Raw genomic sequence first — 12,200 nt, forward strand, 5'->3', positions numbered from 1 at the left:
CATTCTTACGTGAAAGAAATAGTTCCTCACTTATAATCACTCATGTTGCATAGCATATCATAATAGCATAATAATGATGATGAAGAAGAAGATGGAAAGTTTAAGCATTGAAGCATGACTCTTGGTTGGATTTGCATTCCATAGCCAAGGGTGTTGGAGTAGGCTCTCAACTTCTCAACAAGCTTGGACAAGGAGATGAAGCTCTTGCACTTAGCACTTAGCACTTCACACAATGAGAGAGAGAGAGAGAGAGAGAGAGAGAGAGAGAGAGAGAGTATATGTTGCAAGCTAGCCCTCTCCTTGCTTGGGTTGACCCCCTCTTCTAGCTCATGCATGAAGCTCATTGGCTCTCTCAAGCCTAGCCAATCATAAGCCTAGGTTAAGTCAAGCAGTAGAGGTAGCCTTTGAACAAGTGCCCTCCTTTCCCATTTGAGAAAGGAGGGTCAATCAATAGGCTTGTATAATGCTTTAAACAATTAATTTAATTATATAAATTATCATCAGACCTCTCTAAGGGTCAACCAATAGGCTTCATGCACACTATGGAGGCAACTTAGGTAGGGCCTTGACATGTGTCCTATTTGAGCAAGAAGTGCCCCTTGGGTGAGGGTTGGATCATTCTCTCTCATCCCCTACTTGTGTGGCTCGTCCCCCTCTTTTGTAGGCATGCATGTTGACTTTCAACCCTTCAAGCACCTTGGCCCCCAAGTAGCTTAATCACCTCAAGCACCTTAGTCATCATGCATGGTCTCTCTCTCTCCCTCTCTCTCTCTCTCTCTCTCTCTCTCTATCTATCTATCTATCTAGCTTCAAGGGCTTGCCCCCTCTTTGTAGGGATTTGGGTTGACTTTCAAGCACAAGCCTAGCTTTAAGCATGCACCTTACTTATGAAGCATCTTATGCACTTTAATCATCAAGCACCTCAAGCATAATCCTAGCTTAACTAAGGTCTAAGGACTTTTACATTAACTTTTGGAGGTCTTTAATGAAGCTAACCCTAAGGTCTTTCAAGCTCCATTAGATAGAACTGCTCTTTGACATACCATCACCCATTTGGACCCATTGACTTTGGTCCCGTGCTGAGATAGATCCATAAGCACATGTCTATATTCTAACTCTTGTTCCCATTTATTCTCCCACATTAAATGATCAGTTTAATATGAGAAAATCATTTAAGTTAGTTAGATATTAGATTTTATGACAGTAAATCTCTTTTGAAATCATAGTCATCCTGGACTATGAGGTAGAGAAGATAAAGTCTTAGTCATCAGTCAGAGTTTCTTAGCGGGTAGAGGATCCCTTTTTACCCTATGACATCATTCCAAGATGGATGACTAATCCATTTGGGGCTTGGGAGGCTTAGCTACCGCCGGAAGCATGTCTACTCTTGAGTCCATTTCATTCTCCCAAAGTAGAGTGACAAATTCTACTTGGTGTTTGAGAGACGTCGTCATCACAAACATGATTCTAAGCATGCATACTACTTAAATTTGTGCACAATAAAAATAGAATTAGTCTTATAAGAAAAAAACATTGTGCATTTAAAAGAAACATTTACATTTGATTACTCTAATGTAGCATTATAAGTATTGAGAAGGTTCATACTATCCTTAGGCTGTATTCCTTGCATCCATCTTCAAAAGGATAATTTTTGAACTTAATAAGATATCATCGGATAATCTTACCATGTCGTAGCACCTTGTCCTCATGTCGAAGGATAGCTTCGGGTTGTAGCATCTCTTCTTGATCTTTGATTTCTGCGGGGTCTTCAATAGATGGGTTTGACTAGGCTTACATGAAAAGCATTATGTATGAGCCAATGGTTGGGCAACTTGAGTTGATAAGCCATGTCATTGATTGGCTTCAAGATTTCAAAGGCCCGTTGTTTGTCTCAATCGAGCCTTGGGAAACTTGAGTAAGACCCAATCATTTTCTTTGAAGGTTAAGGCCCTTCTGTGCGTATCAACAACAGATTTTTTCCTTTGTTGAGAGATGGATATAGCCTCCTTAATCTTTTGGAAAGATTCTCGTAAGTCACAGCTATACTCATTGGCAGCAAAGATCTTCCCATGTACTTTAAGTAGCAAGGGACTTTTTGGTCTTCCCTCTATGATCTCAAAAGGTGCCTTTCCCGTAGTAGTATGGACAATATTATCGTACGCATACTCTACAAGGGGTAAGTACTTCTCCCATTGCGAGTGTCAATCTACTTTTGCAACATAAGTCTTTAGTAGATCGAGAATCGTAAGATTGGCTATCTCACTTTGGCCATCCGTTTGTGGGTGATAGCTTGAAGAGAAATTCAGTCTTGTACCTAGATTTTCAAACAGACCCTTCCACAAGTTACTCGTCATTCTAGGATCTCTATGTGACATGATGGATGTTGGAAATCCATGGTGTTTGAAAATCTGAGATATGAAGAGGGTTGCCATTTGGTGTGCCTTAATAGTCTTTTTGACAGGAATAAAGTGTGCATGCTTACTAAACCTGTCGACTATTGTCCATATTCCCGTATTCCCATGGATAGACTTGGGTAATCCAAAGATCAAATCCATGGATATACTCTCCTATGGTGAATTAGGGATTGGCAATGGCTGGAATAATCCAGGTTGTTTCCCTCTATCATACTTTGTCTTTTGGCATATTACACATTTGGATACATACTCTTGTATGTCCACTTTCATGGTAGGCCAATAGAAGTATGTTTCTACTCCTTATAGAGTAGGTTGAACCCCTCGATGCCCCACATAGGGAGGAGCATGGGGTTCATACATGACTTTCTCACGAAGGGAGTGAGTAACACAGAGCCTGTTGCCATGGAGAAGATAACCATCCTGCAAGGTGAATGGTTCCTCTTTCTTTCCTAAGGCAAGGGCTAACATTACGTCTTTGAAATCAGGGTCAGTAGCATACTCATCTATCATGAAAGATAGATCATTGTGAGTTGCTATAAACACCACATTTACCTTCGATTGTCGTGATAATGCATCAGCCACTTGATTATGCTTACCAGCAATGTGAGCAATATGAAAATTAAATTGCGAAATTTTTTTTTTCCACCTCATTTGTTTGTCGAAGAGCTTGGTTTGCATCATGAAATACTTGAGACTTTGGTGGTCGGTTTGCAAAATAAATGGAGTCCCCAATAGATAGTGCTTCCATGTGTCTAGGACATGTAAAACACCTAAAAGCTCTTCTTCATATATGCCCAAGATTCGCTCATTGACGTTGAACTTTCGGCTCTCATATGCTATGGCATGCCCTTATTGAAGCTAGACTGCTCCAAGGCAATCACCACAAGCATCACATTGGACCTCAAATGACTTTGAGAGATCCGGAAGCATAAAAGCACTAGTTGGGAGGTAAGCTTCTCTTTGAGCTTGTCAAAAGCATTTTGCTCTTTAGCAGTCCATGAGTACTTAACGTTCTTCTATGTTAAGTCATGTAATGGTCCTTCTATTTGAGATAATTTTGCTATGAAGCGTCTATAGTATGCACACATACCAATAAAGCTTCATAGCTCATGTAGGATCCTTGGATTAAGCCAGGATTTTATTACCTCTAACTTTGATGGATCCATATAGATACCATCTTGAGAGATAATATGACCTAGGTATTGAATCTCTTGGAGGAAAAATTCACTCTTCTTTTGGTTACGAAAAGTTTATGCTCCCTCACAGCTTGAAAAACTACTTGGAGATTTTGCTTATGATCCTCCAAAGATTTGGAGTAGATGATAATGTCATCGGTCTAAAGATTTTCTCCATTGGATGGTTGAACGTGGGTGGAGCATTTGTCAAACCAAAAGGCATGACTAGGTATTCATAAAGACCAAATCTTGTACGAAACGTGATCTTTACGATATCTGCATTCACTATCCTTATTTGATAAAAGCCACTTTTAAGGTCAATCCTATTGAAGTATGTAGAGCCTTGTAGCTTATCAAACATATCTTCTACCTGTTGTACGGGAAATCTGTGTTTGATAGTGATATGATTTAATGCTCGATAGTCCACACACATGCGGTATGTACCATCTTTCTTTTACACTAAAAGGAATGGAGAACAAAAGGGAGAGGAGCTACGCCTCACCATCCCTTTGTCTACCAATTCTTGTATTTGCCTCATGATCTCCTGTTGAACTTAGGGAACTTGATAAGGAGGCTTTTTAGGCGGTGAGCTTCTTGGTAGGAGCTCACTACCTAACAAACCTCCTTATTAGGATTTTTGGTAGGAGCTCAATTCGATGGTCATCTCCCCTCGTTTTGGAGGTAACTCCATAGGGATATAATCAATAAAAACATCTTGGAACCTATTTAGAAAATTAGACAAGTTTAATTCTTCTTGATTCCTACCATTTACATTTGATAAAACATTAGAACCTTCTATGGATTATTTGACAAAAATCATGTACGCAGAAACTGAGCTTTTCATTGATTTGTCAAAAGCAAGAGAATTTATAAGGGGTATGATACGACCAAGCGGAACTTTACATTAACAGCCATATGGTCAAACCATGGTGCCCCTATGATGACATCTTCATGCTTGAGAGGAGAGATGAAGATATCTTCTTTGTCAACATAGCCTTGGACATGAAGCCTCAATTTCCCTATCAAGGAAGTAACCGTGGCTTCTTGCCCATTGAAGGTTCTATCGGCTACAACAACATCTCCCATCTCATGAGCTTGAATGCCTAACTTGGTGGCCAGCTCCATTGATATGAAATTGTGAGTAGAGCCAAGGTCAAACAGGATGAAGGCATCATACTCCCTTACCTTTCCCCAAGCATAGGAGAGAGGTAATCCTTTGTAATGAGCATCCTCTTTTGGAGATAAATTCGTGGAATCTCTAGGAGTCTCATTGCGGGCATTTGTTTTGGGGTAAGAACGGTAGCCATGTCCTTGCTCCCCACACAAAGCATTTGTGGTCCTTACAAAAAGCTTCTAGCTCTTCAGGAGAGAGTTTATTTTTACCTTTGTAAACTCCCTTCTCCTTGGATCAATTGTTGTTGTATCCTTAATCTTTTGAAAATATTCTTGCAGGTCTCGGCTATATTCATCTGTAGCGAAGATCTTCCCATGTACCATAAGTTTCTTCATCAAGAAAACTTTGTTAGAAGCGGTTTTTCCATCCCGAGCTGCACATAGAGAATCCCAAAGCTCTTGTGCTGTAGTTTTGTCCATAATCGTGAAGAATATGGTCTCACCAAGATGTAATCGAATCGTGGCCATAGCATGAGCATCCAGCTCTTCCTACCGATCATCAGAGTAAGCAATCTCTCTATGCTCTTTCAATGGCACTTCCAGACCCTTGTTGACTAAGACATCAAGTATACGTTGCTTGCAAATCGTAAAATTTATGCCATCGAACTTTTTTATGTACTTGTCTTCCCTTTTGGAATCACTACTAGCAACGTAACTCGAGAGAGAATGACCAAGGATTTATGGCAAAAAATGATGGGAGAATTTTGACAGAGTTTCTGCTAGAATGGGAGCAAAAACTCTTGACAAAATACGACAGAATCACTGGCTGTAAGCGCTCATATGTGGCAAGAACGCATATGGTCGACTCTCGAGAAAAAATCGCCAGAGTCTTCTCTGTATGGGGAGCAAAATCTCAAACCCGAACGTACAAAATTAACGCATAAATTGACAAAAGCAAACACTGGGCATGGCTCCATACGAAGTACAATAGGTAGTAAACATAACTCAAAGTACATGAGAAATCGCGCACAAACAGGCGCCAAAAAATTGTTGCATGTAGTAACCAAATCCCTCTAAGGATATCCGCTCTCGAAAGAGCTCAATGACACTATGTGTGCTCAAAAAACTATGCATCTGTCAATGCATGACTGTCCCCCGCAGAGAAACTGCTACCAAAATGACTACCAAAAATGTTTGAAAGGCGCTGTACATATGCAAATCTGGAAACTTGTAAACCTGTAAAAACTCCACCTGTAATGTTGATGCAGAACGCTATGCCTCGACCGAAATGCGGTCTACGGTTGGATCTCCAATGCTAACACCACCTATAATGTCGATGCCAAATCTACGCCTCCGAGCAGTGTGAAAAATGTGTCTCTCGAGAGACCGCTAACATAGAGAGTAGCTGCTCTCTGTGTCCCACTAATCGAGCAAAAGTATGGCTCGTGGTGGGGCTCGTGAACTCAGGCAAAATCCACAGGTATATGCATCAAGAAACCACAAAAGGCATACATCCAAACTCTGTCTGTGTCTGAGAATGACGTCAATGTCGTAAAAGCCAATGTCGGAGATGTCCGAGATGTCGAGAAGAGTCGATGCCAAAGCCGATGTTGATGAGAGTTGATGCCAAAAACCGAGAGCGAGTAGAGTCGACGCCGAAAAATTGACAATACCTGAGATGGAATTGATGTCGAAGCCAGATGTGCACACACACTCTGTGTATCAATGTTGAAGAACGGATGTCAGATATCCAAAGCTGGAGAGACAAAGTCAATGTCAGAGAAACCCAAGCACACTATGTGTGGTGATAACTTTGATCTCTTTCTCTCTACGCACACACACGGAGAAGCTCTTTCGCTCTCTACACACACACACATGACTGAGAATCTTACTCTCTGTCTCTCTCTCTCTCTCACACACACACACACACACACACACACACACATAGTTTCTCTCACCTTTAACGTGCCAGAAGAGGCCAACAATGTTGCTAAGATTCCCTATTGCGCTTTACAAAGTTGCACTTAGTATTAAAATTAATGCTCTTGCCTTCTACTATAGCGTAATCTTTTGTAAGCTGCTAGGCTTAGGAGAAATTAACACTATGCTACAGAGAACTCCTAGCATTGAAAATTAAACCTCTTTCTGTTGCTTGTGTATCGCTATCTACAACGCTATTTGCAGAGCCACTTGCGTGTTAAAAATTTAAACGCTTCTATGCTTTGATATTGTAGCGCTCCCTCCTGAGGTCTCTGGCGTTCCACAGTACTGTGGCAACCACTTGCTTCAAGACTCCAAGAAAACCCCTTTCCTGCTGAGTCGAGATCCTCACAAATACTCTGGAAATTTTTCACCTATTTGTAAGGCTTTGAGCCTTAACTCAAAATGAAACTCGTGCACGCGTCGTCGTCGGATCCGGGAGAGTCGCCGTGCCATTATACCACTTGTGAGGCGAGGCAGATGCTTGCGACTGCGTGTGCATGAGAGTGTATGTTCTCTGTGGGTGTAGCTATAGTGGATAATACACCACTGCTCGTTATTGCTTTATGTATTAAAGAATAAGGCTAGATACAAAGATGGGCGGCGCCCGACGCCTCATCAGTATGGCCTGCACCCTTACAAATGGGTTTAGGATACCAAAGGTACCTGTGGACAATCTCGCATATGTGGACAACTCTACTAACTTGCATGGCGGTAATACCGCACTATCTCCCGCTTACCCATAACAATTGAAGAAAATCGGCTGCCCCGCCACTATGAAACTACCAACCATATGCTACTTAAAAGCAACAACATGGAATTCTTTAAGCCAAAGGATAGAAAATTCTCCTTGCCCCCTACATTGCCACCCGCTCTCCAACCATGGCCAACTAGGTCCTTAATATCCTCACCTCTCTCTATGTGGACATCTATAACACGTGCTTTAATCTATTGACACATGCAGTAAATAAACTGCTCCTAGTGCTCTTGGTTTATGATGGATGCATCTAACAGGATTGAAGCTTGCAACTAGCCGGGTGTTTTTGGATTGCTTGAATGGGCAAACAATTAAGTTTTTGTACATGCAGATAACATGATTGAAGCTTGCATAGCTATGTGTTTTTGGATCACTTGAATGGGCAAACAATTAGTTTTTGTACAGAATAGTCTTCTTAATGAAAGCATCCCCTTTTTCTTGTCATACTATATACAAACTTCAATAGTGTAGTCTTTAATTGTTTATTGCGTGCACACACACACACACACACACACACACACACACACACACACACACACACACACACACACAGAGAGAGAGAGAGAGAGAGAGAGAGAGAGAGAGAGAGAGAGAGAGAGAGAGAGAGAGAGAGAGAGAGAGAGAGAGAAATGATATATCAATTATTGATCACAATCCATAAGTTCAACCATAAGTTAAGGTTCATTGGAGACAAGGTTAAAGGAACCTGTTGGGCCAATTTTCGTGATAATTGGATTCCTCGATTGAGAGATGTGCGACAATTTCACTTAGAAACTACCCGTCCCCATAATATTTTATAAGTGAAGAGGATATGTCAGCTTATAAACATTGATCCCCCTTTATGAACCATCAAATGCTAAGGCAAAAGCCCCTTATAAACTCCTTGCAAGCCCTCATATTCTCTTAAGGTGGATGGGTTCACGAGAGAAAGATTTAGTTGATTCACCCATTGTCTTTCTTTGCTCGTCTCTTGGGTCATCTATCAAATATGTGATTATTAAGAAGTGGAATTTACCTTCCTCCCTTTGTAATTATCCTCACAATGTCAAGCAATGAGAGAGAAATCTATGGGAAAGATGAGAGTGGAACCGTACTCGAAGGACTCCTTCCGCTTTGCTTAATGTTTGTGCCAATTCTTGGTAAGCAATGTGCACAAGTGACAAATAAGATAAACGAGAACTATGTTAGCTCTCTAAATTGGTGAAGGAAACAAGCACTTCTAGAAGGTCATGATGTGTTGTCTACAAGAACCAACCTTGGGTGAACTATTAGAAAAAATAGGACAAGGTAGTGGCATACATCTCAGATGGGACACCTTTTTGCTCATGTTTTGCCTAAAGCAAAGTGAAAAGGGGCATATGTGGGGCTGTGGGGTTGAATGAAATGAAGTGCAGGGGACGAGGCCATATGATCCAAAAAGGGATTAGAGAATTGGGCGAAGAGGGGGGCAATTATTTTTTGACGCTTTCGCTTCACGCGAAGGAGGAAGCTGCCCTTCATTATTTCTGACTTTCACCGCTAAGAAAAAGATGATGAAAATGAAGCCTCAGTGGTAAATTGAAAATACATTTTTGGCGTGTGAGTGTGTGTGAGCTCCCCTTTCTTCGGACAGTCCCATCAGCAGGTAGCCTGGAGGTGGTGGTGGTGCCGGTCTGGCCGCTGTTGGTGGGCAGCTCCTCAAGAAGAGCCAAGGCAGGGGAGCAGAAGTGAGAAGCAGCGGAGCAACAGGGGAAGAACTGGGCAGCTGCATGTACGCTAAATTCCGCCCTCCCAGACCTCTAACCCGCTCTCAGCTTTCAAATGCAGGTATTATTCTCACTCCCTCACTTGGACTGCTCTGCCTTCCAGCTTGTTTGTTGATCTACAGCATACGCGTGCTCAATTTTGGATCTCAGCTGGTCTTTTCACTCTACGCTTCTAGCGGCAATTATGCTGTTCGCTACCCAATTTATGGGTTGCCTCTCGATTTAGTTTGCAGCGGGAATTATTTTAAATATCATTCCCTCCAATGCCACGTAAAAAACCTGCTGGCTAATCACAATGTTTTGTGCTTTGATTATTTGCTTCAAGGCTGAGCAAGCTGATGCATTGCTGAGGCAAACCTACTAGTGCAAGCCATGCTGCAAAACATTGTGATCACGAGCTTTTTCAGAGCTAGATGACTCACTTAAACCTTTGTTGTATTCATTTCTTTCCCTTTCTTGCACGTATACCTATGCATGTATATCTCTCCCTACGCACCCGTGTATGTCTATATGTATGCATGAGAGAGAGAGAGAGAGAGAGAGAGAGAGAGAGAGAGAGAGAGAGAGAGATGAAATGTTATTTTAACGTCTTCTAGAGGCAATATTGACCTATGAGACTAGAGAATTATATCATGGTGTATCCGACACAAGGTCTGGATAAAAAGAAAGACAGAAACTAACTAAACAGAAACACTATTAGAGTTGTAAAAGGTTGGTATCAAGAGCCTAAGAGGTATAAATACAAAAAGTGGGTGTGTATCTGAGAGAATAAATTCAAAATGGTGGATATTGGAACAGAGTGCAAAGCTGACTCGAATGACTCACATCGGTCGCTGCATAATTGTGTCGATGTCCTCCATGGTGACTGTCTGCACAGGGCGTCTCCCATATCTCGCCAATATAGATCTGATCCTTTGCTGAAACCTCCTTCGTTGATGGGATCGTCCCCTCATCTTGGGCCTCTTGGATCTCCTTAGATGTGCTACTCAATCATTCAGTATAGCTTTGCTAGTGTTGTGCCTTGTATCCCTGCTCTTGGGCTGGTCTCATCTCTGCTCAATCTCTGGATGGACCAACATTGTGATCTGTCTCTGGGTGCGTCTCTCGGTATGTGAGCCTCTCTCTCTCTTAGTAACCTTGCTCGATATTGCTGAATCTCCAATAGACAGAGGCCAAGACATATCTGATCCTACATCTCTGATCTTGGTTTCTCATATCTCTAGATAGAGGCTCAAAAACCTCTTTAAAGAGGCTGTGAAACTGGCCACGTATCTCATCTGTACTTTGGATGTCGAGATAGTATGGCTCGAATCCTCTGCTGTAGTATCCGTTGATGCTGTGAAGCTCCTCCCCTTAGTCGTGGGCGTCTCTATCTGCCTAGCCCCAATGCTCGGTCAATGAGAGTACCACGAATGCGAGTATGAGCTGAATCATGCATGATTAGATCGGTGGTATGTCCTCAACATGCAACAATATGATGAGTTTGTATGCGAGATGAGCATAGATCACACCTTGCTGTTGTGTGACCATGCCTTGTTTTGATGACCTTGCGTTTTGGGCGTTTGCATTGCCTCTCTCTAGAAAGCGTCTACTACACGGCAATAATACTGATCTTTCGCATGAGGCGTTTCGCGAGATGATTCATGATGTTATTCCCCCACTAGTCACTCAAATGCATCTTGATCTTGATGTTGCTTGGTATCGTTTCATCATGTGCGTGCAATTTGTGATTTAGGATTATGGCAAGTGCTACATGCTTTAGTTATGCCGGGACGTTGAGGATGCGAAGCATGCTTATCAAGAGGTCCAACTTTTGGCTGATATGCGCCTAGTAACTGAATGTGAATTGACACAGCTTTGTCAGGCTGCAACATAATGATAAACGCAAACTAGATAAATGGCAGACCCACGCTCGACATTTAGCGTTTGTGGATAAGTGATGTGCCTCAAAACAATTTTTTAAGCAGCTTGTAATGTGCAGCGGAAGTGAATGATGGTGTATGGTTGAGGGTGAGTGCTCGGTGGTGCTCAAGGTTCCTTTTCAATTAACGGAAGGGAGAGCCTTCCATTCCTTAGTGAGAGAATGTGCAATGACCAAAACATGAGAGCGGAATGCAACTGTGAGTGAGTGTGCCAAGAGTGCTAGAGAAAGAAAAGGTCCCAAACCCCCCTCCAAGGCCCCCTCCCTCTATTGCTAGAGGAGTATTAGCTTTAGATCGCACAAGGTTTGGTACAATGCTTCTGGATGCTATAATGCTAATGAGGCTATGTCGACGATGACGGCGATGAAGACGACGGCGTCGACGGTGATGATGAGAAGGCTGAAATCTGAAATGCTGCTCTGTTAACTTGAGGTCTTCCTTGAGGTCTTTGATTTCCTCCTCCTCTTGGATGAAGTTGACGGTTAACATTTTCATTATTGTTGACAGGCGGTCCATTCAAAAAAAAAGATGGATTGCCTAGTTTAAAATTCCCCTGGTTTTGAGGTTGTCTCTGGTTTTGGTTAAAGTTTTGCTGATTGAAGTTCTCTGAACTATCGATGGTCTAGGTCTAAAGTTTCCAAAATTCCGATTCAGATTGAAGTTTCTATGTTCATAATTGTCCATACCAATCATGTGAAGCTTGAATTGTTAAAGGGACAATGCCTGGATTGATGACTAGGATCAAGACAAGTGTAGCATAAATGATCCTGTTTAGCTTTCATGCGTAATAAGTTCTCTCTTCTTTGCTGTGGATTTCTAAATCTTTGTTCCTCCTTGGACTGATTTGCAAAACGCTGGCTGATGCGGTCCGGCTGAAAACTCTACTGATTGGCTGCTGGACTGAACGTCGATGGGCTGAAATCTGATCGCTTTGGCTGAGGGAAAATCTGCAAACGCTGAAGCTATTCAAAGCTGAGAGTTGAAAACGCTCCCTGGTTCAGGCAATTTGCTATTGTCCAAGGGCTGAAAAAGCAAAAACGCTGGCCTTTACTGCTGGAATTGGAAAATGCCAGGTTGCTCTGGGTCGTAGTGGG

At 42.1% G+C, this 12,200-nt stretch overlaps 1 protein-coding gene across 5 annotated transcripts in view; it reads left to right on the forward strand.

Annotated features, from left to right (window-relative positions):
• Window positions 1-8,889: 8,889 nt before the first annotated feature.
• SPK1 (guanyl-nucleotide exchange factor) overlaps window positions 8,890-12,200 on the forward strand; it is a 189,690-nt gene continuing 186,379 nt past the window's right edge. For 3 of the 5 annotated variants that reach the window (XM_086515791.1, XM_086515793.1, XM_086515792.1), the window contains exon 1: window positions 8,890-9,245. The gene's annotated coding sequence lies outside the window, so the exon portion shown is untranslated. The remainder of the gene's footprint in view (window positions 9,246-12,200) is intronic. The other 2 variants (XM_086515794.1, XM_086515795.1) reach the window with 1 other exon arrangement.

Source organism: Adiantum capillus-veneris, chromosome 7, assembly GCF_014529385.1.
Source record: "Adiantum capillus-veneris isolate H3 chromosome 7, ASM1452938v2, whole genome shotgun sequence".
NCBI classification, from domain to species: Eukaryota; Viridiplantae; Streptophyta; class Polypodiopsida; order Polypodiales; family Pteridaceae; genus Adiantum; species Adiantum capillus-veneris.